The sequence below is a fragment of the Balaenoptera physalus genome, assembly GCF_965194825.1.
Source record: "Balaenoptera physalus genome assembly, chromosome: 19".
In the NCBI taxonomy this organism is placed as follows: domain Eukaryota; kingdom Metazoa; phylum Chordata; class Mammalia; order Artiodactyla; family Balaenopteridae; genus Balaenoptera; species Balaenoptera physalus.
In genome coordinates this window covers 63356993-63381865 of record NC_138900.1, presented here as the reverse complement: position 1 = coordinate 63381865, position 24873 = coordinate 63356993, and the positions used below count along the sequence as shown (strand labels likewise).

Genomic DNA, 24873 nt, shown 5'->3' with positions numbered 1-24873 from the left:
CACCACTCAGGGCAAGACATGGAACACGCCCAGCTCTCGTCTGACTTTTGTCCCCTGAGGTTAGTGTTGCCTGTTCTTGAACTTGACATAAACGGAACCACACAGAATGTTCTTTCTCTCTTGCGTTTGCCTTCCTTTGCTCGCTCCGGACTCCAGCCCTGAGAGGCACATTCCTTGGGCCTGAATCCTGCTGCCTTGGTGGCCGGAGACCTTGGCAGCCCCTGCCTGACTGATTTCCTCCCTCTCCCAAGATTTCTCTTCCCCTTCTGTCCTCAGCCCGGGTCGGGGCTTTGTCAGCAAGTCGCTGCTTCCTAAGCGGGAGAGGCGTTTTCTTCCTGTCATCAGGAAGTTATCTTTGAAATTCAGGGACCCAAGCTGTGGCACTGCCCTGGTCCCACGCGCATGGGGTCCCCGGGCAACCGTCCCTGTTTCCTGTGCCTCACTGCATCCCCTCTTTGCAACTACCTGGCGGTTTCATCACTGTAAGCTCGGGCCCGTGCACGTCACCTTGGTCCACCTGGCCACACCTCGGAGCTGAATTCTCACGTGGGGTCCCAGAGCATCAGCACCGATCACCTGGGAGCTCAGAGGTGCAAGTTCTCGGGCTCCACTCCAGACTCACTCTCTGGGAGAAACTCACTGCTTTCTTTCCTTTATTCTCATATTCACAGCACCTCTGACCCGAGATGTGTGGGCGTCTGCCCTCAGCGACTTGAGTCTCAGACCCCAGCTGGGTGTCCTACAATTCAATTCAATTCTGCCGCCAACCAGAGATGGAACAGACCCCACAAGTTACGGGCGCAGTCCCACCAGGCTGCTGCCCCACTTAGATGCCAGGCACAAGCAGTGGGTCCCCAGGCCACCCACACTTCTGTCCGCCTTGGCCACAAATCAGAGGTTCCCACGACCCCCTCCTTGGCTTCACTAATTTGCTAGAGGGAACCCGGGAAGACAGTTTACTTACTATTGTTGATTTATTACAAAGGGTATTTTAACGGATACACATGAACAGGCAGATGAAGAGACAGACAGGGGAGGTCTGGAAGGCTCCTGAGCACAGGAGTTTCTGTCCCCTGTGGAGCTGGCGTGCGTCACCTCCCGGCATGGGGACACGTTCACTGACCTGGCAGCTCTCCAAACCCCACACTTTAGGGATTTTTATGGAGGCTTCATCACGGAGGCACGATCGATAGTTAACTGACTCCCCGGCCCCTCTCCCCTCCCTGGACGAGGACGGTGGGGCTGAAAGCTCCAAGCTTCCCATCATGGTCCTGGTGACCAGCCCCATCCTGAAGCTGTCCCCGAGGCCACCCAGAGTCACCTCATTAGAACAAAAGATGCTCCCCTCACCCAGGAAATTCCAAGGGATTTGGAAGTTCTGTGTCCAGAAGTGGGGGTCAAAGATCAACCATTAGTATAAAACATGCTCCTAGCATTTCATCATGTAGGAAATGACAAAGGTTTTAGGAGCTCTGGCCGGGAAGCCAGGAATGAGGACCGAAATATGTATTTCTTATTATATCACGATATCATGCTCACTGAATCAGAAACTTGGGGGTGAGGCTTGGCAATCTGTGTTCCCACAAACCCTCTGGGGGTTCTGATGCAGCTCGAGTGTGAGAACCGCTGATTCCTGGCTTGTGAACATGTTGGTGATGAATCAATCAAAATGGGAACACAAATTCCCTGGAGTAGAAGTATGTTATCATTACTCTAAAAATTGCAAAGGGGTTCTGGAGCTCAGGGCTGATGTGGTCTGCTACGTCATCAGAGCACCAGCCCGAGCCTCCCTGGTCACAGACGCCTGCCCCACACGGAGGGCGATGTGGATCAGGTGTCTTTTGTCTCCCCGAGAGCAGGGGCCTGGCGTGCCAATTATCTGCCACTGGCTTCTCCCAGATCCATGCTCTCCCTTCTCTGTCCTGCTGTGAGCCCCGGGAGGCTGAGGCCCTAGCTAGCTGCTTCTGGTTGGATTTGATCAAAGGGAGAGGCAGGCAGGAGGCAGGAGGTCAGAGGGCAGGAGGTCAGAGGGCAGGAGGAGAGAGCAGTCAGGGCAAACGTTGCACAACCAGCTTCAGGGGGTGAACCAGCCCCAATTGGCAGTGTTTGCTAATTTCTGTGGTGTAAATGCTCCCACCGCGGTCAATTTCAAGTTACCCCCATGACAGCTCTGCCCGCAGAGTTGGGAAGAGATGTGCAGGAGTATTTCCAGATACATCCATGTAGGGAACCTCACGACCATAGCTCGTAGTGAAATGGAGCAAAGTCATTAGGGAGTGATGAATTTTGAGTAGATGTTGTCTTTGCTTTGAGTATAATTTATTAATTGTAAGTTCATATAATTTAATTCTCAATAATGGGAGTGCCTAACAACTGGTTCACGGAATTTCTGAAGGCTTGACAGCCGGCCCTCATAGGTGGGCAGGCCACTGGGCCGGGTGACACTTCCTCAGGCTGCCTGTCTGGAGCGCCCTCTGTGGTCTGGCTCCAGCCCTGTGACTCCTCCTCTTGGTCTGGGGCTCCAGGGATGCTCTCTCCTCTTGCCTCTTTAGCCCGGGGAGAACTCAATGTCTCTCCCTGTGCCCCGGCTGGGTGGCCCAAAGGTGGTGTCCTGGGGTTGGGGGACAGTGAAGCAGAAGCCCATCCCTGCCTGAACCCCAGCTCACTTCCATTTCTGTCAGTTATCAATGTTCTGCATAGGATGTCAGTGGAAGAAATGATTCTGAGACCAGAGGTCAGAAACCCGGGGTGAGGGTGGTCGGGGCGGGGGTACGGTGAGCTTCTGGAGGACAGAAAGGTACTCAGCAGAAGTGCCTGCATCCCTCGGGCATCGCGGGTGGGCGTGGCGGCGGGAACCCTCTGGGGAGGTGCTCTGGCCGCATCTGTCATGATGACAGTGCACATGGCCTTGACCCGGCAATGCCTCGGGAGGTATGTGTCTTAGAGGCAGACTCGCACCTGTGTGAAATGATGTTTGCCTTGAGTTATCCATTACAGCATTGTTTAGAAGAAAACGGGACACGGCACAAGTGCCAATCGTCAAGAGACTCGTTAAATAGGTTTTGGCACGTTCTTACAGTAGAATATGTTACAGCCATTCTTTTTGGGATGGCACGAAAGGTTCTCCATGACTGCGAGTGAAAACAGGACATCAGGATGGTGGGCAGACTTTGCTTCCATTTGTGCAGGAAAAGAAGGAAGGCAGGGAGGGGGGTGGGAGGAGGGAGTGGTAAGACGGGAGGGACAGGTCTGCTGCCTGGGAGGACACGCCAGCACCTGCAGCAGGCGTCTCTGGGTGGGGACCTGCCTGGCTGGGGACTGACTTCTCACTATAAACCCACTGGCACTTTCTGGATGTTGGGCCATTTTCCTGTACCATCTGGTCAATAAACAGATACAGTTCAAACAGGACTGAATACGGGCTCCTGAAACTTGACAGATGCCTCTTCCTGTTCATTCTCAACTCGGCCTCATCACCTTGGACCCCTGAACTCGAGTTAGGCCGGCCCCCCGACCCCCTGCTGGCTGACCAGGGTGGAGGCACCCAGCCAAGGCCCTCCAGGACCCCCGGCTTGGCAGGAAGGACCCTGGTGGTGACTTGTCTCTCCTCCAAGGGTTTCATGTCCATCCTGCCCTCCCTCTGCTCAGCTCCATGGCTACACCCGCCTGAGGAGAGGGGCGTGAGAGCTGGGTACAGAGTAATGCACCCACAGCCATGCCCAGGATTCGGGCGGGGAGGGGTGGGGACCATATCTGCCCTGTACACCCTGCAGCATCTGCGCCTGGCTCAGGGTAGGCTGGCAACTTCTCTGACTGCCTGACCGCTGGACGAGGCCCCAGCTGCTCTCATCTGAGGCGGTCCTTCCAGTGAAGGAAGCCTGATTCCGGCGTTTTTTGCCTTCCTTCCTTGGAGGGAGGGTAGTTTCCACCCTGACGCATCTGATGGCGAGGTGTAGGGGGATGGCTTTACAGCAGCATTTCCCAAACGCACTGGCCACGCACCCTTTCTTCAAGGTGCATTTTGCAGAACTAGTGTTCCCTGGAACACACTTTGGGAACCCTGGGTTAGACGGTTCTATAAATAACCACTGTCACCCTTAGAGGCCTGGGCGCTGGGGTTTTAAAAGATTCCCCAGGTGATTCCCACGTGCAGCCAGGGTTGAGAATCACCGCTCCAGAGCTAGGTTCAGTGGGTGGGGCCAGAGGATGGTCCTTTGTACTGCGATCCTGGGTCACATTAATAAGGGCATCATAGGCTTCCCTGGTGGCACAGTGGTTGAGAATCTGCCTGCCAATGCAGGGGACACGGGTTCGAGCCCTGGTCTGGGAAGATCCCACATGCCGCGGAGCAACTAGGCCCGTGAGCCACAACTACTGAGCCTGCACGTCTGGAGCCTGTGCTCCGCAACAAGAGAGGCCACGACAGTGAGAGGCCCGCGCACCGTGATGAAGAGTGGCCCCCGCTCGCCGCAACTAGAGAAGGCCCTCGCACAGAAACAAAGACCCAACACAGCCAAAAATAAATAAAATAAATAAATTTTTTAAAAAAATTGAAGGCTTTAAAAAAAAAAAAAACTAAGGGCATCACCTACAGAATGTGGGAGGTGGCGGTCCTGCTTGATTCAGCACCCATCGATAATCAACGGGAAGGGAAAGGCTCTCTGAGGAAGTGACGTTTCCACTAAGCCCGGAAGGATAGGTGAGGAGCCTCCAGGCAGACAGGACAGCACTGACGAAGACCCTGGGGCTGGGAGGGCCTGGTGGGTGTGAGGGTGACAGCGGGATCAAGGGTGCTGAGGGCTGGGGGTGAAGAGAGGGGGTGATGGGGAGGAGGGTGGAGGCCCGGCCACACAGAGCTCTGAGAGGCAGTGTGGTGAGGAACTTGCCTCAGGGGTGCTTCCCAGCTGTGTGGCCTGGGCCAAGTGACTTAACCACTCTGGACCTCAGTTTCCCCACAGGTGGCATGAGGATAAAAATAGCAAGCCCTGCACAGGTTTGGGAACAGCCCTGAACGCTGAGAACTGCAGGACTCACGGGGAGCCCTGCAGAAAGGCTGGTCTCCGCCACCAGCCGCAGCGTCACATCATCATTATTAATGGAGGTGCCCAGGAGGCAGAGCCAGCCTAGAAACCAGGCCACCGGGGGCCTGGGGTTCTGGGTCTTTTCCATTCCGACTGCTCCCTCCCACCTCTCCCTGCGTACACACCCTCATGCGTAAGTGTCTGCGCTGGCAGGGGCGTGGGGTCTGGATCTCAGCTTCTGTGTCTCTAACGCTGTGACCACATTCCTGGAGAGGAGGCTCGCACCCCGCCCACCCCTGCAGGCCTGCCACCTCCTGCTCCGATGGGGCAACGGCTACCGGGTCACGGGGGCCTCGCTGGCGCTCTGAAGGCGGGGGAGCGGCGTGCGTACCTCCGTGCTATCCTCCTGGCTCTGGCCGGGACTGGGCGAGGCAGGGCCCTGGGCGGGGGCCTGACTCCGTGCCCCACCCTCCGGCCCCGGGCAGGCAGCAACCGGCAAAGGGAAGATGCAGCCAGGTGGAGAAGGGGGAACTCAAGAGGCAGGACCTGCCCGGCCACCTCGGCTCCCTGCACTGGGAAGCCCGCCCTGCCCGGGTGCCAGAGCCGGTTCCCCCTCTTCCCGCCAACCCCCTCCCCAGAGCTGCTCTTCCTTCCTTCCAGCTGCTCAGAGGCAACCTTTACACCCCGACCCAATCAGCAGATCCCACCCACTGTACCTGCAAATGTATTTGGACTTTGACCACTTGACACCACCCCAGCTGCTGCCACATCTGTGCCGTGTTGCTGCAAACCTTCTAACTAAACCGGCCCATCCTCCACGCAGCAGCTAGGACAGTCACATCAAACAAAGCTGGGGGGGGAGGGGGGAGAGGGAGGGGGGAGGGGGGAGGGGGAGGGGGGAGAGGGAGGTGGGAGAGGGAGGGGGGAGAGGGAGGGGGCCCTAGCCTTGCGACGACTTCCCTCTCACCTGGGGTGTAAACCAGTCCTTTGCGACCCGGCATCACCTGTCTGATCTCCTCTCCCGCCTCTCTGCCTTCCTGGGCCTCCCCCAGGCTTGCTCCCACCATGGGGCCTTTGCACTTGCCGTTCCCTGGGCCTACGATGCTCTTTCCTCAGACATCCATGTGACTTATTCCTCCAATCCATTTGGGTCTCTGCTCATATGTCTTCTCAGTGGCCAGAGCACTCTGTATAAAACAGCAGCTCCTGGGACTTCCCTGGTGGTCCAGTGGTAAAGAATCTGCCCTACAATGCAGGGGACTCGGGTTCAATCCCTGGTCAGGGAACTAAGATCCCAAATGCCGTGGGGCAACTAAGCCGGCGCGCCACAACTACTGAGCCTGCACGCCTCAACTAGAGAGCCTGCGTGCCACAAACTACAGAGCCCACAAGCCCTGGAGCTCGCACGCCACAACCAGAGACGAGAAAACCCACATGCCACAACTAGAGAGAAGCCCGTGCACCTCAATGAAAGATCCCTCGTGCCGCAGCTAAGACCCGATGCAGCCAAAAATAAAATAAATAAATCTTAAAAAAAAAAAAAATAGCAGCTCCTACCCTCCTCACCCAGCTGCCTCTTGCCACACAGCCCTCGCCACCACTTACACGCTACACACTTACTTGCTCATTTGTTTGTCTGAATCCCCACACTGGGATCCCAGTTCCCAGAGGGGAGGGTGTTTTCTGTCCTGTTCCCTGGTGGATCACAAATGCCTAGGATGGGGCCTGGCACGTAGGTGTTCCATAAATACCACTGCATGAATTGGGCTTACGAGCACGCCTTAAGCGAGGGACAATTGAGACCAGAGGCTCCTGGGTTCCTTCCTCTGGGGCCGACCTTTCTGTTCCTGGAGACATAACATCAGAGGGGTCAGCTCTTCCAGGGCACCTCCAAACCCCTGGCTCCCTGGGAGCATCGACTGGCCTTCAGGTTTCTCATCTGTAAATGAGGGGGTCGGCCTGGGCTCCTCCCCTGGGACTTTCCATCTCAGACGTTCTGGACGCCTGTCCTTCCCGTCCCCCCATCCGTTCTAATATCCAGGGGCTTGGGAGTGTGTAACAGGAATTGGCGGTCAAGGTGTAAGCTGAGCCACGTGAACTGCTACCAGGCAAACCCCATGTGTCTCCACGTCATTGTTTAGACATCATCACATCGTGGGGAGAGGAGTCTGGAGGAGTGGGTGGGTGGCCTCCCAGAAAATACATCCAAGTCCTAACCCCAGAAACTTACGAATGCGGCCAACTGAGAAAAAAGGGTCTTTGCAGATCAAAGTTAATCAGGTTAAGGAGGTTGAGATGAGATCATTTGGATTTAGTGTGGCCCTAAATCCAATGACAATTGTCCCTGTCACAGAGAGGGATCTGACAGGGACAGGGAAGGCCATGTGACCGCAGAGGCAGGGCCTGGAGTGATACAGTCACGAGCCAAGGGAGGACGCTCCCGCAGAGCCTGGGGGTGTGCGCTGCCCACGCCCTGATCTGGGGCTCTGGCCCCGGGACCGTGAGAGAACACATTTCTGTGGTGCTAAGACGCCCAGTTTGTGGTCGTTTGTTACGGCTGCCCCAGAAACCTCCCACAGGAGGGACTGCAGGGGATTAAAGCCTGCAGGGAGGGCTGCTGAGGATTACCTTTCCCTCCAAGTTTCAGCTCCGGCCTTTCAGCTCGGTCGCGCCCGGCTGCGTCCTGCTCCCGGTCCTGGGATTGGGGTGGGGTGCATCGGGCAGGGAGCGTTCCGGGTGCAGAACCACCTCCCCTGGGCCACGCCCGGGCAACGCCTGGGCGTGGTGTTTACCCGAGGTGCAGCCCAGCGAGGCTGGGCACACAGGGCAGCCTGGCTCTGCCTGAGCTCAGCTGCCGGTGGCTGTGGCCTGGAAGCCCCAGGAGCTCTGCCGTCAGCCTTGGAGGCCAGCCATTTAAACCAGGACAACAGATCGTGGGAGTGGTGTTCTACCAACCACCCGGAGGATGGGGTCGGGGGCACCACTTACAGACCACTCACCCCACCCCCGGGGGCTCGGCGCCCCACCTGCATCACATCACAGAGCATCTCAGCTTCCCCACCTGGAAGATGTGGTTACAGGCATTTCACAGACGAGGAAACGGACGCTGCACAACCTTCCCAAAGTGACCCCCGCAGAAAGTGGCAGGGCTGGGGTCAGGACCCAGTGAGGTCGCAGCATCCCCTGTCCGGGGGGTGGGGGGAGGACTGGCTGGGGCCTTGGGCATCCCTGGGGGCTGCGTGCCTCTGCAGGACTCGAGGGGGGCCCGCACCGTGAAGCACGCGGTCTTCTGGGGGAGCTGGTTCGCCAGAGACTCTGAGTCAGAGCGCCCGGGCCTGTCTCCACCAGCCTGACACAGGGCCAAGGTGGCGCCAGAGGCCTAGGAGGACAGAGGCAGGGAGGGAGGCCTAGCCACCCTCTCCCCCTCGGCCCCGGAGTGGCAGGGGCGTGGGCACACTGGCGAGGGCTGCTTCTTGCGGAGGGTCCACAGGAGTCGGTGGGGAGCTGGTGCTCTGAGGAGAGCCCGGGCTCTGGGCTGAGATGGGAGTGATGTTGGCCACTTACGTGGGCTGATGACAAGGGACGATGACGGGTTCTGGCACCTTCTGCACGGGGGTGGGTGGGGTGGGGGGAGTGTGCTAGGGCTTCCAGAGGGAGCTCCCGTCACCCTCGCAGGGGAGGGACCAGAGTTAGCCCATTTTACTGCTGGGGACACTGAGGCTCAGGGGTCACAGCGCTTTCCCCAGATCGCGTGACGGCAAGCACAGCCCTGGGGCTCCCGACCAGGCCCCCTGACTCCACAGCCCACAGGCTTAACCCTCCTCGCTCTGGGGCCACGGGGCCACAGGGCCTGGCCGCCACCTCTCTGGAGCTCCCCCTCTTCTCTGGCCCCTTCTCGCCGCAGGCCGCCTTCCCTACCTGGTGACAAGTAAGGCTGGGTTTGCAGGGCTGACAGGTGACCAGCGCTGGCTGGGGAGGAGTGGGCACAGTGGAGCTGGCCCTCCCCTGGGGGCACCCCGCCAACCTGGCTGTGGCATCAGGGGAGCAGGGGGACAGGAGGCCAGGCTGGCCTGTTTGTCGCATCACAAAGCCCTATCCTGGCGGGCGGGGGTCTGCAGGGGGGAAGCCTGGACAGCCTCTGCCCCGGGGTCCTGGCTGGGCCCCGCTCCTTCCCTCGCAGCACCTCCACCAGCGCACCCTCGGCCTCAAGGGGGGCACCCTGAAAATGGGCACCTCTTGCCAAGGTGAGCCCGAGGCAAGGGGAGGTGGGCAAGAGGCCCCACAGTTGGGTGGTTCAGAACTCTGGTCTCGGGGGCAGACATCGCCACGGCCAGCCCACCGCCGCCCCGCATCCGTACCCCTCCCTCCCCCCGGCCTGAGTGAGCCAGAGCCCCCGAAGCAGCTGCTCCTTTAACCCCGTCCTGTCTGAGCGAAGAACAGACGGTCTCAGGCGACCTAAACGCAGAGGCGGGGCCACATCCAAAGCTGAACCCGGGAGATACGAACAAAGAAGAGAAAGGGAAATCTCTCCCAGCAGCCTCAGGAGCAGCAGATTAAAGCTCCACAAACAACTTGATGTACCTGCATCTGTGGAATACCTGAATAGACAACGAATCATCCCAAATTGAGGAGGTGGACTTTGGGAGCTAAGATATGTATATATTTTTCCCTTTTTCTCTTTTTGTGAGTGTGTATGTGTGTGATTTTGTCTGTATAACTTTGCTTTTACCATTTGTCCTAGGGTTCTGTCTGTCCATTTTTTTTTTTTTACTTTTTAAAAATTTTTTCTTAACAATTATTTTTGACTTTTTATTTTAATAACTTTATTTTATTTTACTTTATTTTATTTTATTTTATCTCCTTCCTTCCCTCCTTCCTTCCTTCCTTCTTTCTTTCTATTTTTTCTCCGTTTTATTCTGAGCCATGTGGATGAAAGGCTCTTGGTGCTCCAGCCAGGCATCAGAGCTGTGCCTCTGAGGTGGGAGAGCCAAGTTCAGGACCCTGGTCCACAAGAGACCTCCCAACTCCACGTAATATCAAATGGTGAAAATCTCTAGGAGATCTCCATCTCAACACCAAGACCCAGCTCCACTCAACAACCAGCAAGCTACAGTGCTGGACACCCTATGCCAAACAACAAGCAAGACAGGAACACAGTCCCATCCATTAGCAGAGAGGCTGCCTAAAATCATAATAAGGCCACAGACACCCCAAAATACACCACCAGACGTGGACCTGCCCACCAGAAAGACAAGATCCAGCCTCATCCACCAGAACACAGGCACTAGTCCCCTCCAACAGGAAGCCTACACAACCCACTGAACCAACCTTACCCACTGGGGACAGACACCAAAAACAATGGGAACTACGAACCTGCAGCCTGTGAAAAGGAGACCCAAAACACAGTAAGTTAAGCAAAATGAGATGACAGAGAAACACACAGCAGATGAAGGAGCAAGGCAAAAACCCACCAGACCAAACAAATGAAGAGGAAATAGGCAGTCTACCTGCAAAAGCATTCAGAGTAATGATAGTAAAGATGATCCAAAATCTTGGAAATAGAATAGAGAAAATACAAGAAACGTGTAACAAGGACGTAGAAGAACTAAAGAGCAAACAAACAGTGATGAACAACACAATACATGAAATTAAAAATTCTCTAGAAGGAATCAATAGCGGAATAACTGAGGCAGAAGAACGGATAAGTGGCCTGGAAGATGAAATAGTGGAAATAACTACTGCAGAGCACAATAAAGAAAAAAGAATGAAAAGAATTGAGGACCGTCTCAGAGACCTCGGGGACAACATTAAATGCACCAACATTCGAATTATAGGGGTCCCAGAAGAAGAAGAGAAAAAGAAAGGGACTGAGAAAATTTTTGAAGAGATTACAGTTGAAAACTTCCTTAATATGGGAAAGGAAATAGTTAATCACGTCCAGGAAGCACAGAGAGTTCCCATACAGGATAAATCCAAGGAGAAACACGCCAAGACACATATTAATCAAACTACCAAAAATTAAATACAAAGAAAAAATATTAAAAGCAGCAAGGGAAAAACAACAAATAACAAGCAAGGGAATCCCCATAAGGTTAACAGCTGATCTTTCAGCAGAAACTCTGCAAGCCAGAAGGGAGTGGCAGAACATATTTAAAGTGATGAAGGAGAAAAACCTACAACCAAGATTATTCTACCCAGCAAGGATCTCATTCAGATTTGATGGAGAAATTAAAACCTTTAAAGAGAAGCAAAAGCTAAGAGAATTCAGCACCACCAAACCAGCTTTACAACAAATGCTAAAGGAACTCCTCTAGGCAGGAGACACAACAGAAGGAAAAGACCTACAATAACAAACCTAAAACAATTAAGAAAATGGTAATAGGAATATACATATCGATAATTACCTTAAATGTAAATGGATTAAATGCTCCAACCAAAAGACATAGACTGCCTGAATGGATACAAAAACAAGACCCGTATACATGTTGTCTACAACAGACCCACTTCAGACCTAGGGACACATACAGACTGAAAGTGAGGGGATGGAAAAAGATATTCCATGCAAATGGAAATCAAAAGAAAGTTGGAGTAGCAATTCTCATATCAGACAAAATAGACTTTAAAATAAAGACTATTACAAGAGACAAAGAAGGGCACTACATAATGATCAAGGGATCGATCCAAGAAGAAGATATAACAACTGTAAATATTTATGCACCCAACATAGGAGCACCTCAATACATAAGGCAAATACTAACAGCCATAAAAGGGGAAATCGACAGTAACACAATCATAGTAGGGGACTTTAACACCCCACTTTCACCAATGGACAGGTCATCCAAAATGAAAATAAATAAGGAAACACAAGCCTTAAATGATACATTAAACAAGATGGACTTAATTGATATTTATAGGACATTCCATCCAAAAACAACAGAATACACATTCTTCTCAAGTGCTCATGGAACATTCTCCAGGATAGATCATATCTTGGGTCACAAATCAAGCCTTGGTAAATTTAAGAAAATGGAAATCGTATCAAGTATCTTTTCCGACCACAACGCTATGAGACTAGATATCAATTACAGGAAAAAATCTGTAAAATATACAAACACATGGAGGCTAAACAATACACTAGTAAATAACCAAGAGATAACTGAAGAAATCAAAGAAGAAATCAAAAAATACCTAGAAACAAATGACAATGAAAACACAACGACCCAAAACCTATGGGATGCAGCAAAAGTAGTTCTAAGAGGGAAGTTTATAGTAATACAATCCCACCTCAAGAAACAAGAAAAATCTCAAATAAACAACCTAACCTTACACCTAAAGCAATTAGAGAAAGAAGAACAAAAAAACCCCGAAGTTAGCAGACGGAAGGAAACCATAAAGATCAGATAAAAAATAAATGAAAAAGAAAGGAAGGAAACAATAGCAAAGATCAATAAAACTAAAAGCTGGTTCTTTGAGAAGAAAAACAAAATTGATAAACCATTAGCCAGACTCATCAAGAAAAAAAGGGAGAAGACTCAAATCAACAGAATTAGAAATGAAAAAGGAGAAGTAACAACTGACACTGCAGAAATGCAAAGGACCATGAGAGATTACTACAAGCAACTCTATGCCAATAAAATGACAACCTGGAAGAAATGGACAAATTCTTAGAAATGCACAACCTTCTGAGACTGAACCAGGAAGAAATAGAAAATATGAACAGACCAATCACAAGTAATGAAATTGAAACTGTGATTTAAAATCTTCCAACAAACAAAAGCCCAGGACCAGATGGCTTCACAGGTGAATTCTACCAAACATTTAGAGAAGAGCTAACACCTATCCTTCTCAAACTCTTCCAAAATATATCAGAGGGAGGAACACTCCCAAACTCATTCGACGAGGCCACCATCACCCTGATACCAAAACCAGACAAAGATGTCACAAAGAAAGAAAACTACAGGCCAATATCACTGATGAACATAGATGCAAAAATCCTCAACAAAATACTAGCTAACAGAATCCAACAACACATTAAAAGGATCATACACCATGATCAAGTGGGGTTTATCCCAGGGATGCAAGGATTCTTCAATATATGCAAATCAATCAACGTGATACACCACATTAACAAATTGAAGGAGAAAAACCATATGATCATCTCAATAGATGCAGAGAAAGCTTTCGACAAAATTCAACACCCATTTATGATAAAAAAAAAAACCCTCCAGAAAGTAGGCATAGAGGGAACTTTCCTCAACATAATAAAAGCCATATATGACAAACCCATAGCCAACATCGTCCTCAACGGTGAAAAACTGAAACCATTTCCACTAAGATCAGGAACAAGACAAGGTTGCCCACTCTCACCACTATTATTCAACATAGTTTTGGAAGTTTTAGCCACAGCAATCAGAGAAGAAAAAGAAATAAAAGGAATCCAAATCGGAAAAGAAGAATTAAAGCTGTCACTGTTTGCAGATGACACGATACTATACATAGAGAATCCTGAAGATGCTACCAGAAAACTACTAGAGCTAATCAATGAATTTGGTAAAGTAGCAGGATATAAAATTAATGCACAGAAATCTCTAGCATTCCTATACACTAATGATGAAAAATCTGAAAGTGAAATTAAGAAAACACTCCCATTTACCATTGCAACAAAAAGAATAAAATATCTAGGAATAAACCTACCTAAGGAGACAAAAGACCTGTATGCAGAAAATTATAAGACACTGATGAAAGAAATTAAAGATGATACAAATAGATGGAGAGATATACCATGTTCTTGGATTGGAAGAATCAACATTGTGAAAATGACTATACTACCCAAAGCAATCTACAGATTCAATGCAATCCCTATCAAATTACCACTGGCATTTTCCACAGAACTAGAACAAAAAATTTCACAATTTGTATGGAAACACAAAAGACCCCGAATAGCCAAAGCAATCTTGAGAAAGAAAAATGGAGCTGGAGGAATCAGGTTCCCTGACTTCAGACTATACTAGAAAGCTACAGTAATCCAGACAGTATGGTACTGGTACAAAAACAGAAATATAGATCAAAAGAACAGGATAGAAAGCCCAGAGATAAACCCACGCACATATGGTCACTTTATCTTTGATAAAGGAGGCAAGAATATACAGTGGAGAAAAGACAGCCTCTTCAATAAGTGGTGCTGGGAAAACTGGACAGGTACATGTAAAAGTATGAAATTAGAACACTCCCTAACACCATACACAAAAATAAACTCAAAATGGATTAAAGACCTAAATGTAAGGCCAGACACTATCAAACTCTTAGAGGAAAACATAGGCAGAACACTCTATGACATACATCACAGCAAGATCCTTTTTGACCCACCTCCTAGAGAAATGGAAATAAAAACAAATATAAACAAATGGGACCTAATGAAACTTAAAAGCTTTTACACAGCAAAGGAAACCACAAATAAGATGAAAAGACAACCCTCAGAATGGGAGAAAATATTTGCAAATGAAGCAACTGACAAAGGATTAATCTCCAAAATACACAAGCAGCTCATGCAGCTCAATATCAAAAAAACAAACAATCTAATCCAAAAATGGGCAGAAGACCTAAACAGACATTTCTCCAAAGAAGATATACAGATTGCCAACAAACACATGAAAGAATGCTCAACATCATTAATCATTAGAGAAATGCAAATCAAAACTACAATGAGATATCATCTCACACCGGTCAGAATGGCCATCACCAAAAAATCTACAAACAATAAATGCTGGAGAGGGTGTGGAGAAAAGGGAACCCTCTTGCACTGTTGGTGGGAACATAAATTGATACAGCCACTATGGAGAACAGTATGGAGGTTCCTTAAAAAACTAAAAATAGAACTACCATGTGACCCAGCAATCCCACTACTGGGCATATACCCTGAGAAAACCATAATTCAAAAAGAGTCATGTACCACAATGTTCACTGCAGCTCTATTTATAATAGCCAGGACATGGAAGCAACCTAAGTGTCCATCGACAGATGAATGGATAAAGAAGATGTGGCACATATATACAATGGAATATTACTCAGCCATAAAAGAAACGAAATTGAGTTATTTGTAGTGAGGTGGATGGACCTAGAGTCTGTCATACAGAGTGAAGTAAGTCAGAAAGAGAAAAACAAATACCATATGCTAACACATATATATGGAATCTAAGAAAAAAAAAATGGTCATGAAGAACCTATGGGCAAGACGGGAATAAAGACACAGACCTACTAGAGAATGGACTTGAGGATATGGGAAGGGGGAAGGGTAAGCTGTGACAAAGTGAGAGAGTGGCATGGACATATATACACTACCAAAAGTAAAATAGATAGCTAGTGGGAAGCAGCCGCATAGCACAGGGAGATCAGCTTGGTGCTTTGTGACCACCTAGAGGGGTGGGAGGGAGGGAGACACAAGAGGGAAGAGATATGGGAACATATGTATATGTATAACTGATTCACTTTGTTATAAAGCAGAAACTAACACACCATTGTAAAGCAATTATACTCCAATAAAGATGTTAAAAAAAAAAAAGTCTACACGTAACAAATGCTGGAGAGGGTGTGAAGAAAAGGGAACCCTCTTACACTGTTGGTGGGAATGTAAATTGGTACAGCCACTATGGAGAACAGTATGGACATTCCTTAAAAAAACTAAAAGTAAAGCTACCGTAAGATCCAGCAATCCCACTCCTGGGCATATGTCCAGACAAAACTGTAATTCAAAAAGATACATGTACCCCTACGTTCACAGCAGCACTATTCACAATAGCCAAGACGTGGAAACAACCAAAATGTCCATTGACAGATGAATGGATAAAGAAGATGTGGTACATATACACAGTGGAATACTGCTCAGCCATAAAAAAAGAATGAAATAATGCCATTTGTAGTAACATGGATGGACCTAGAGATGATCATACTAAGTCAGAAAGAGAAAGACAAATACCATATGATATCACCTATATATGCAATCTCAAATATGACACAAATAAGCTTCTCTATGAAACAGAAATAGACTCACAGACCTGGAGAACAGATTTGTGGTTGCCAAGGGGGAGGGGGAACAGGGGAGGGATGGATTGAGAGTTTGGGATTAGCAGATGCAAACTATTATATAGAGAATGGATAAACAACAACGTCCTACTGTATAGCACAGGGAACTATATTCAATATCCTGTGACAAACCGTAATGGAAAAGAATGTATATACATGTATAGCTGAAGACTTTGCTGTACAGCAGAAATTAACACAACATTGTAAGTCAACTATACTTCAATAAAAAAAAAAATTAATGAAAAAAAACAAGCCCCCATCAGGGGCCAAGAAAAATTTTTTTTTACTGGCTTACATCTGTTTTATAAACTAAAATGGTTACATTTACTTATTGTAAATTCAGTAATGGCCCCATAGCTCATAAGTGATGACACCAGGGTTAGAACCCGTATCTGGGTTCAGATAAATTAGGTCCTAACCTCTACTGTCACAGGTAGTCTTTGTGATGACAAAATCAAAGGGAAAAAAGTACTGTAAAGCTACAGTTTTTATGTGTCTGAAGGTCATCCACAGAACAAAGATGACAGTACAGTTATGTCTGGGGGTTCTGTGGACGGGGCCGTGGGTTGGGATGGTCAGAAAATACAGGCGTATCTAACTCATGAACCGCCCTGGCCTTCTGGGCGGCTACACTTGGTCCTGCCAAAATCCCTTGGATTTCTGCCATCGGAAAGGAAGGGCCTGACAGTTGAATGATGTGTCTTCCTTCTCATCTAAGCTCTTCTGCCGCTCCAGTGCCCCCTCGGCTCTGAAGCGGCGCTGTGTCTGCTGGTGACAGCACAGCCAGCCAACCACCGGTGCTGGGCACAGCGGCCTTTTGATTCAAGGACATAAAGCAAGGGACACGGAGAGTGTTCCTCTGGGCTCGACTGGTGTCACTGCAGGAGTGGAGGTTAAGGTTGGAGGGACAGAGGTGTCACGTGTTTGTTAATAAATTTCTCTCATGTGTGACGTGTAAGACCCTCACAAGCCCATGCCCCTGGCAGGCCCCCTCCTGCCTGGCTTCAGGCCAGGACTGATGAGTCCCATGGCTGTTTCAACACATGACCTTCCTCTTCAGAAGGTCAGCTATCAGCTGCCTCTTTGGAGGGTGGCAGCCTCGTGATCCTGAGGTCTTGGGTAAAAAACTTTCAGCGGCAAGGCTGTTCTGAGAATTGCAGAAATTGGAACCGAAGGGTTTGGGATGTCCGGTGCTTATTTCAACAAGCTGACCTGTCTCTGTGGTTGCACAGAACCCAGAGAGAGCGCTGAGTCATGCAGACAAAAAGCTGCAACTGGTCAGAGTTTAAGGCAGTTGTCGGTGTTGGCTGCAAATGAACAGATTTGGGGGCAAGCCTGGGTATTCGGAGTGCCTGATGAAGCTGAGATTACCTGGTGCCCCAAGCCCCCATATGCTAGCGTTTGAGGCACCACATTTATGGATGGGCTCTTTCTGCTGCACATCTGAGAGCATCTCGCTGCCCGGCAGACACCATGCTGGCCTTACTCGTCAAATATCTCACAGCCGCAGAATGGCCGCCAACACCAGCATCCGTGCAGGGAGCTGACGTACAGGCCCGTGTGCAGATTTTTAAGCGAAAGCTTAATACAGCGTTTGCAGAGCTCCGGGAGGCCCACAGAGCCTGGACAGTCCCCCAGCATCAGGGCGCCAACTGCTGGCCACGTGGGGCTGGGGAGCCGCCCATCTCCTGGCCCCCGAGGGCAGCATCTCGGGCTGAAACGCCGGGTTCTGAGTTCTGCCTGCACGTGGCTTTCCTTCCGGCCCTCGTACTGACCGCTGGCCCCTCGAGAGCACATCTGCAGCAACTGCCGTCGATAAGCCCAAGGGAAAAGCTCACTGTGTGTGTCCAGAGACAGGGTCCTTCAGAAGTTTCCCGAAGTGTGAGGTGTGCGTGAATCTGGAGGCTCTTGGACAAAGCCAGCACCTCACTGAATCTTTTTCCGATTCTCATTCTTCCAAAAGTCTTCTGAGGACTTTCTGGATCCTCAAGGGGAACATCTGTAAGTCTGTTTGGTGCTTTGTCCATCTTTCTCACTCCCTAACGTGCATCTCAGAAGGCAACCAAATTTATCTAGAATGTTGTAATACTGCTTTGTTTTTGATGTATTATTTTTACTCTTAACTTCTATTTATTGACAGGAAACACTGAGTGTTTCTTTATGGCAGTGATATAAAAATCGCCCTGGTGGTTACCAAACGTCTGAAGTTTGAGGCCACAGCCTCTACATTGAGCGGGAGGGATTTGTGATCTGGGCTCCGTGCCTGAACCAGAAAGCCAGGTCCTGAGTCAGCCTGCACGGTGACCCATCTGAGGGCCTGGGGAGGGGGTGCCCTGGGACATCTCCGAACACGCCCACTCCTGCTCCACTGGAGATGACCACCAGCTCCGGCTGGGGGGCCCCCAAGAGCCTGCGGGGAAACTTGGCGAAAGCCAGCAGAGCAGCAGGCTTGGACAGCTCAGGTCGCTGCAGCGGTTCTGAGCGCCGTTAGCTCCTGTGAGAGGAAGGGAAGCCTGCTGTGAGGAATCTGGGTGCAGGTTTCACACCCGCCCGGGGGCTGGGGGTGGCGGGTGGGTTTGTTACTTGCTAAGTTGTGATTAAAGTCCCCAAGTTCGGGCTTCCCTGGTGGCGCAGTGGTTGAGAATCCGCCTGCCAATGCAGGGGACACGGGTTCGAGTCCTGGTCTGGGAAGATCCCACATGCCACGGAGCAACTAAGCCTGTGCGCCACAACTACTGAGCCTGCGCTCTAGAGCCCGCGAGCCACAACTACTGAGCCCGTGTGCCACAACTACTGAAGCCCATGCACCTAGAGCCTGTGCTCCGCAACAAGAGAAGCCACCGCAGTGAGAAGTCCGCGCACCGCAACAAAGAGCAGCCCCAGCTCGCCGCAACTAGAGAAAGCCCGCGCGCAGCAACGAAGACCCAACGCAGCCAAAAATAAGTCAATAAATAAATTTATATATATATAAAAAAAAGGTCCCCAAGTTCAGGAAAGGAAGAGGCAACACCGCCATCTTGTGGCCAATAGTGTGCACAGCACCCGCGATGCCTGCTGATAGGCTCAGAACCATTTTTAGCATCAGGCAGGTTTCTGACCCTGCTGACAGTGGCAAAGGGGGATTTGTGGCCTCCTTGCCTCTCCAGCCACGGCAGGTCACCACCCACGGAGCCACCACACCTAAGAGCCTGCGTGCCACAGACACCGTGCTGGGTTCCAGACCTACATCTCCCCTCAAATCCCCCCTCACAGCCCCAGGACTGGGCGCTGACACCAGCATTCCCTGCAGACCTGCCTTCACTGCCAGGCGGGGGACCTGGGGACACTGTGTAGCTCGAGAGAGGTGGAAGTGGGACTGTGGAGAGAAGCATGTCTTTTAACTTCCCTTTTTTGTGTTTAAAGGGAACTTGCCCTGTAGGTCTCAGGTCACACAGCAGGGCTGTAAGAGCAGCTCCCAGGCCCGTCCCTCTGGGCCTCAGTGTCTTCAGCTGTCAGTGGGGACAATGGCGCTCCTGTAACAGGCCCCCTCGGGGTCTTCAGACTGAGTGCAAGTCATCACCCAGAACATGCCTGCACCCAACAGCCCTCCATCAAGGCAGCTGGGATTGTGCTTCCTGGGCAGGAACTGGATTTGGAGGAAGTGAGGTCTTGTGGGTTCCTGGGGTGGGTGGGGGGGATTGTGTCCTATTCCCACACAGCAGCCCCAGGGGGCAGGACTCTGTGGGGAGAGCCGGGGCAGGGGGCCAAGCCTGGCCAGAAAGACCCTGCCCGTAAGGGGCCGTGATGCGGGGCACCCGGGGTGATTGTCGCTGTCAAAGCCAGGGGACCCTCTGCAGGTGGCTGCGTTGCGTTGTCGATACCCACGTGCGCGTCCTCGGTGGGCAGACCATAGAACTGGCGGTCCAAACTGAGACACTTCCGAGAGGGAAGGGACGCTCTCGTAACAATTATGCCAGGATAGGGGCACCTCGGACGCGGGTTGCCCCAGGCAAGCAAGGACGACGGTCACTCCTGTCATCAGGTGGGCAGGTGGCAAGTGAAGACGTGGATGGAGATGAGATTCTCTAGGGGAAAGAAGGGACTCCTGCGATCAGGCCTTGAGGGACCATCTGCCAAGACTTGAGGCTGGGGGGAGGAGGCAGCAGGACGGCCAGGAGCGCGGCCTCTCAGGGCGCCGACAGTGAAGGGGAAGGGCACGTTCCCCAGCCCTGACTGCTGCCCGGAGGGCACCTGCTGGGTTTACCCCTTCGGGGTGGCTGGGAGTGTCGCAGAGCTGGTGAGAGGTGGACCCCAGAGCCGGGTGAGGGGATGGAGCAAGTGCCCGTGGCAGTCCCCTCTGGAGCAGCGTGAAAAGAGCCTCACCTCTCCCCCAGGAAAACAGCGTTTGGAATATCTAAGGCAGCCCTCTGGTCTCCCTCCCTCCCTGCCAGAGTTATCAAGGAGGGACTAAATTTTGCTCAGGATGCGCTGTCTAGTGCGCAGGAAGGAGGGCTGCGTCTCTCCAGTGGATGGAAAATACATACTGAGCCCCTGCTACGAGCCACGTATGGCGGGAAGATTCACAGCAACATACTTGAAACGGACAAGCCTGGGGGGGTTCCAGCCTTTGTCACCCATACACACCAGGCTCTGCGGTAGGTGGGCTACGGCCCGCCCCGCCCCCCTCCTCCTAGGAACCGTCCCCCCGACACTTGTCACCTCCCATCGCCATGGGAACAGTGGACGCCAACCGCTCCACTCGACTGGTCCAGAGACAGAGTCGCCTTCCAGCTGGACCCCTCGCGGGGCCCGTCTCCAGTTTCCAGACTGGGCCGATCATCTCCCCGCCCTGCCCACGGCTGAGGCCGGGTAACTAGCAGCGGGGTGACCCAGAGAGATGGTCTCTACAGCGGTGGGGCTGTGGGCAGACCCCTGGGCTGAAGCGGGTCTCCAGAATGTGGCGAGGCCTTGGAAGAGAGCGGAGAGGGCAGCGGAGAAGATGCGGGGGCCCTGGGCAGGCGGCAGGCCTGCTCTGCTCTCCCGCGGCTCGCGGGGCCCTGCTGTCTCCGCCCACGTGTGCTCAGCGGCTCTGCCCTCCTCCGGTGGATTTTCTGAGCTGAGGTTCTCTGCCCTGAACTGGTTGGAGCTGGGCGTCCGTCCCTGAACCACTGGCAAATACCGACTGCTCAGATTTTAGAGAAGACACTGGATTTAAACCTTCCCAGCAGCCTTCCCCTTGCTGGCGTTTTAGTGTCACAACATCTCCATCCCTGGCCGTCTTGCCCCGCCGGGCTGCCCTCCCGACTCCATCCCCCTCACTCCTGCCACGGCGCTGGCTCCTGCCCTGGGGCTCTGCTTGCGCCCTGAGGTTGGAAGGCAGGGCAGCGTGAACAGCGCTGGGCAGGCCTGGGCTCGGGCCCCAGCTCCAGCCTCAGCAGCTGCTCAGCCTTCCCGGAGCCTCAGTTTCCTCATCTGTAAATGACAATCACTCCCTCAGGCTTCGGGGTTGGGAGGTGCAGAGAACATCCGGCCCAGAGCAGAGATAAACGCTGCTTCTTCCTCCTTTCCTCGATGACTAAGCATTAGCTAGAATTAGTCAGAAAGAGAAAAACAAATACCATATGCTAACACATATATATGGAATCTAAAAAAAAAAACGGTCCTGAAGAACCTAGGGGCAGGACAGGAATAAAGATGCAGATGTAGAGAATGGACTTGAGGACACGGGGAGGGGGAAGGGTAAACTGGGACGAAGTGAGAGAGTGGCATGGACATATATACACTACCAAATGTAAAACAGCTAGTGGGAAGCACCCGCATAGCACAGGGAGACCAACTCCGTGCTTTGTGACCACCTAGACGGGTGGGATGGGGTGGTGGGAGGGAGACGCAAGAGGGAGGAGATATGGGGATATATGTACATGTATAGCTGATTCACTGTTATACAGCAGAAGCTAACACACCAGTGTAAAGCAATTATACTCCAATAAAGATGTTAAAAAAAATTAGCTAGTCGAGAAATGCAAATGCAATCAGAAAAGAAGAAAAAAAAAGAAAAAAAAAGACGAGAAAGAGACCTGGGGTCACTCTACCGATTTTGCTAAACTGCAAATAATGCAGCAGCTTTCTGTGGTGAATAGGTATCACGGAGTAGCTTTTGTTTCTATCCAAGAAGAGATCAAAATGGACTTTATATTCCAACGAATATAAAGCCACAAACAGAACACGGCCCTCTTGCAGAAGTGTTATGCCCCTAGATGACCGACAGAGGGCAGAGCTGTGCAACCCTCAGCTGCCCTAGATCTAGAGGGCAGAGAAGGTCCAGCCCTCTGAGATGGAAGATGGGGTGGGTGGTGCAGAGGAATAATGGGGGGGGGGGGGGGCAGGCATCAGAGTGACTCAAGCTAGCATGGGAGAGCCGGCTCAGGGCTTGCTGGACAAGGTAGCAGCTGGGAGAGCTCAGAGCTTGGGCCAAGCCACTGAACCTGGGGATCCTCGTCTGAAAGTGAGGTGCTGCTTAGCTGCCAGGGGCGGTGAGGACGCCTCAGTGCACAGAAGTTCCTGGGAATGAATTAGTGCACTCAGTCACCTTAGAGAACAGAAGCCAGAAAACCATCACGACTCTAATTTCCAAAGAGGGGGACGATGGATTCCGGAACCTACATCCGGGTGTGACGGTGGTCCCAGAGTCCAGATGTATAAACATCTGTAATAAAGACAACAGCTGGTGCCTTTTCAAAGCTTTATGCACTTCATCTCCTTGGAGCCTCTCAGCAGCCCTTGAGGTAGGTGCTGTGGTTACCCGCATTTAAAGATGGGAAAACGGGCAAGATGAGGGTAGGTGGTTTGCTCCAGGCCACCCAGCTGGGAAGTGGTGGGGTCGGGATTTGAACCCGACACTGGCTGGAGCCAAAGCTGGTGGCGTCAACCATTATGGCACCTACTGCCTTTCAGAACAAAACCGCCCACGAACAAGTCAGAGCAAGTCAGCCCCAAGGCCACTTGCAGCCCTGGAAACGGAATTAATCTGAATTCCAGAACAGCCCAAGACTGCTGGACAACAGGCTGGAGAGATCTGGGATCTGTCTGAACCACAGACCCCAAAGCAATGAGAGAGGAGAAGAGCCGTGCACGGGAAAGGAGGGGAGAACAGACACCCCACGGGTGGGGTCTGTAGGGTGCGGGCTGGGAACGCTGGGGGAGCAGGCTGTGTGCTGGGGAGGGGCGGAGGGGGCTGCAGCCTTGAACCCAGGGCGCTGTGGAAACTGACTACTAATGACAATCTACTGAGCTCTTACTGTGAGCCCACCATACTGCCAGGCACTTGACAGAGGAAGATCCGGTGGTCAGAGTGATGGCTTGAGAGCAAGTGGGATGGAAAACAGGTCTGGGAGACACCGTCCATGCTCGTGTTACTGCATCCCCCTTGCGATAATGCCCCCGGGGAGTGGGTTGTACTCTTCCGTAGGATGTAAATTCGCAACGTGAGGAGGGTCCGTGAGTAAACTTCTGTTGCCTCCAAACCCAGCTGCTGATTCTGACTCCTGCCTGGCTGCCATTGCCAGGACAACATACGCACAACTGGGCAGTCTGACCATCCCTCAGAGGAAGTGGGCGGCTGGGCTGTTTCAGCCATCTTCTGCCCTTCTAGGGCTTGTAGGGTAAGTGTGGGAAGTGAAGGGGGTTCCCTGTAACACACATGAAGTGAGGGGGATTCCAGCCCAGTGCACTGCAATGGAAGCGTCATAAGCTTTCCCTTCAGTGATGTGGACTGAGGCACGGAGCCCTTATCCAGCCAGCTACATCCATCAGCTCAGTCTGCTCCGGCTGCTGTAACAAAATACCACAGACTGGGTGGCTTAAAACAGCAGAAACTGGCTGCTGACAATTCTGGAGGCTGGAAATCTGAGATTGGGGGGCAGCACGGTTGGGTGAGGGCCCTCTTTCAGCTGCAGAATTCTCCTAGGGAGCTTCGTGAGGTCGTGAGTTATAAGGACACTAACGCCATTCAGGAGGGGTCCACCCTCACGACCTAATCACCTCCCAGAGGCCCCACCTCCTAATGCCATCACCTTTGGGGGTTAGGATTTCAACATGCAAGTTTTGGTGGGACATAAACATTCAGAGCACGGCACCATCCACATCCACCCATCCCTCCACCCATCATCCAGTCTTCACAGAACACCTAGATGCAACACATTATAAGAAATAAGGTTTGGAAAAAAAGAAAGAAAGAAAGAAGGTTTGATAAAAATGGAAAATTACTGATGGTTGTGGAAGCTGGGTGGTATGTACCTAGGGTCATTACACTATTTTCTCCACTTCTGTGTATTTTGTTTGAAGATTCCCATATAAGAGGTTGAACAGAGATAAGGCGTGCAGTGTGGGAATCAGGGGCTGCGGTCTCAGGGGCCGCCTGCTACACGGAAGCAGTTGGTGCCTTAACTTTTTCCAAGCTCCTGGAGGGCGGCGACTTCAGGCCTGCAGAGCCCAGGGGCCTTCACCATCAGCTCAAAGCAAAACCGAGAAAGAGGGGGCTGCTTCCACCAGGATACAGAAAAGGCACAATTTCTAGCAGTGACCGCGGTCACGTTGTCTGTTACCAGGCAACAAGTGACACGAAGAAGACGACAGGGGTGGTCCAGGGACGGGTCTGGAAGGTGAAAGGCAAGGAAGGTGGGGACCTGCTGCCTGACTCAACATCACACCCCCTCCTCGCCCACAATCAGCAGCGCCTCTGCCATCACCTCTGTCCTCAGGCCACACACTCCAGGCCCGCTTTACAGAGCATCAA

The 24873-nt window shown here is 51.6% G+C and overlaps 1 protein-coding gene across 2 annotated transcripts in view; it reads right to left on the bottom strand.

The window, feature by feature from the left end:
• OSGIN1 (oxidative stress induced growth inhibitor 1) overlaps positions 1-24873 on the bottom strand; it is a 54091-nt gene that overhangs the window by 25731 nt on the left and 3487 nt on the right. The window contains exon 1 of one of the 2 annotated variants that reach the window (XM_082437237.1): positions 7650-7756. The exons of the other annotated variant lie outside the window; for it this stretch is intronic. The gene's annotated coding sequence lies outside the window, so the exon portion shown is untranslated. Of the gene's footprint in view, positions 1-7649; positions 7757-24873 lie in introns of those variants that run through there. 2 annotated transcript variants of the gene reach the window in all.